General features: G+C 49.8%; 1 long non-coding RNA gene across 1 annotated transcript; it reads left to right on the top strand.

Moving 5' to 3' along the window:
* On the top strand, positions 1–2,739 carry LOC103657326. The gene is made up of 2 exons (XR_566805.2): positions 1–157; positions 2,583–2,739. It is a non-coding gene; the product is annotated as an uncharacterized LOC103657326 (long non-coding RNA).
* Positions 2,740–3,052: the final 313 nt, after the last annotated feature.

Below are 3,052 nucleotides of genomic sequence, written 5' to 3'. Positions count from 1 at the left end.
ACAAGAATCTGCAGTTTAATGCTCAGAATCAGTCTACGTCCTTCCTGTACCCCAACGTCACACAGGAAGACCTCTCTGTGTGGAAACGACAGTCCTCTGCTGCCCACTGCCACAGGAGGGGGGCTCAGGGACACTGAACTCCTCCAGACACCACCAAGTGAGTGTTCCCACCCCTTTCTTCAGAACGGGCTCCCACCCGGGTGAAGCCCCCCCCTCAACACACACACACACTGCAGCAGTGGGGACCTGGGCTGGACCCCACACTCCCCTCCAGGTCACAGACCCGCCCTGATCCCACCCCACACAGAGCAGGGCCCTCTCCCCTCTCCCTGGGTCAGGGGCTGCTGTCAGCCTCAGAAACGGAGGACCCAGAGCCTTGGGGCTCAATGCTGGATACACATCAGAAGCACCTGGGGCACTTTAACTGGTACTGAGGCTGGGCCCTGTCCCCCCTTGACCACCGGAAGGGGAGTCTCTGGGAGGGGCACAGGAGCTGTATCTGCAATCCAGTGTGAGGCTGGGGGGAGCACACTCCCAGGAGGCCAGCCCAGCACACCTCCCACCTTCTGGCTCTGCTCGCCCTTGGGGCCTTGCAGTCATGAGTATCTAGCCAGTGGAAGGGGAAGGAGCAGAGAGAAATATGCAGAGAAGGCTAAAGGGACCAGAATTGAGGGTGAGGGAGTAGATGGAATGTTAAAGGGAGTGGGGGTGGGGGGACGGAAGCCAGAGAAGGCGCCACTGAGAGGTGATATCAGAACAAAGATCCAAGGAAGGAAGAGATTTTGCCACCTGCATGTGAGGAACCAGAGACTTCTAGGCAGGACATCCACATAAAGACCCTGGGTAGTGGCATTCTGGGCTCTAGAAAGGGCAGGGAGGCCTGTATGGCTGGAGCAGGGTGAATGGAGGAGACGAGGAGGTAAGATCAGAGAGTACTAAACAAGCAGATCAGAAAGTTCCAAAGCAGATCACAATTCTTCAAGCTTTTCCCCTATACCTCAGAAGATTTTTGGAAACCATGTATTTCCCATATTCATCTAATTTTTATTTCTTTTGTCCTAAGTTAAAACACTAATAAATAGTGTCTTGCATACTTTGCAAACATGCCAAGGTGCCCACCTTGGCTGCAGGAAATACAGGGTCTCCCTATTACACAGAGGTAGACTGCAGGGGACACTTCTGGAGGAATTTGGGGATCACTGCTGGACATATTAAGGTGAAGACGCCAGACTGTTGTCCCAGCAGAGACGTCACAGAGACAGCTGGATACAGGACCCTGGTTTCAGGGGAGAGGTCTGGAGGCCTTGGTGGAGCAGTGAAAGGAGACATCAGTGTTCAAAGTCATGAGATGGAGCAATGTGGAAAGGCAAGAGGTGGAGACAAGGGGTTCAGGGATTAAGCCTAGGGGTGCTTCTGCAGAGACCAGGGAGTTAGGGGAAACAGGCACAGGGAACAGACACATGAACATGGAGAAGAAAATTAAAACAGGTAACTGGAAGATAGATTTACTTTAAAAAAAAATAGTGTGGAGGCCAAGAGAAAGTGCTTCAGGAAGAGGAAGCCCAGCGTGCTGTAGCTAGGACCAGCGTGATAAGAACAAACCAATTCCAGGACTGAGAAGCAGGGAGGTCCCCAGTGACTCTGACATGGAAAGTCTCAGCGGCATGGTGGATATGAAAGTGAGAACTGGGGGTGCCTGGGTGGCTTAGCCGGTTAAGCGTCTGCCTTTGGCTCAGGTCATGATCTCAGGGTCCTGGGATTGAGCCCCACGTAGGGCTCCCTGCTCAATGGGAAGTCTGGTTCTCCCTCTCCTTCTGCACTTCCCCCCTGCTCATGCACTCTTCTCTCTCTCTCAAATAAATAAATAAAATCTTAAAAAAAAACAAGAACTGGAAACAAACTGAGGGCTTCGGGGGGGGGGGATGGGATAAGCTGGTGATGGGTATTAAGGAGGGCACGTATTGCATGGTGCACTGGGTGTTAAACGCAAATAATGAATCATGGAACATTGCATCGAAAATGGGATGTACTGTATGGTGACTAACATAACAAAATAAAAATTATTATAAAAAAAAAACTGGAAGCAAGATCTAAAGCAGAGTATAAGCATGCGTTTAGTGTATTCTGCTTTGAAATGGAGTGTAAGAAAAAGCACTTACCAGAGTGGGAAATGTAGCTAATAGAGGATGTTTTATTTTGAAGAGAGGAGAATGTAGTAAAAGGCTCTTTTTTGTGGATTTTTTTAAAAGATGGGACATTACCATATATATATGGTGAACAAAGTAACTGCCTAGAGGTAAGGTAAGAACTGCTGAGCAGTGGCAGTGTCCAAAGGACCTTGCAGCCGCTCTGCTGCTGTTCCCAGAGACCCACCTCCAGCAAGGCTGCCCCAGTGAAAAAACGTACCACCTGGGCCCCAGTCCCCCAGTTTCTTGACTCAGACACTCCTGCAAGTTCCCATGGTGTTTGTTCTACAATCCCAGTGGACACCCCACATTATTACAGGACAGAACCTCCTAATCACCTGTGCACTGGCCAAAGAATCCCATTGTGTTCCTAACATCTATCTTTTGTTTTGGCAGGAACACACCCACCACCCCAGGATCCTATATATTTCTTCTTGGAGACTAAAGTTAGACACCTCCATAATGTCATAATGCAAGACGAATTAATGTGTGCAAGGATCTATGTACTCCAGCAAGACTCAAGTATCTTCTAATAAAACGCCCCAAAATGTCATTTGTATCCCACAAAACGTGTGATACCTTCAGTAATGTAACAATGAGATCCCTGACCAAAACCACTACAGATTACCCGCCGAATGGTGACAGTTTCCCTTCAAACCCTTATGGGTCAGACCCCACAGAAGTCAACACATAAACACCAGATGGTGCTTCTCGGATCCACCCCTCAGGATTCAGGCACAAACTGCCCTCCAGCTGTCAGTTTGGCTGCTGATCACTGGACAGCTCACCCCCTCCTTGTAAAGTGACTCGGCTACAGGGAGCAGCGGCCTCTTCATCACTGGGCAGCCAGTGTCCAGTGTCTGGTC

Source organism: Ursus maritimus, unplaced genomic scaffold (assembly GCF_017311325.1).
Source record: "Ursus maritimus isolate PB19 unplaced genomic scaffold, ASM1731132v1 scaffold_19, whole genome shotgun sequence".
NCBI lineage: Eukaryota > Metazoa > Chordata > Mammalia > Carnivora > Ursidae > Ursus > Ursus maritimus.
Note: the sequence above shows the minus strand (reverse complement) of the source record. Positions and strands in the feature narration are given on the sequence as shown.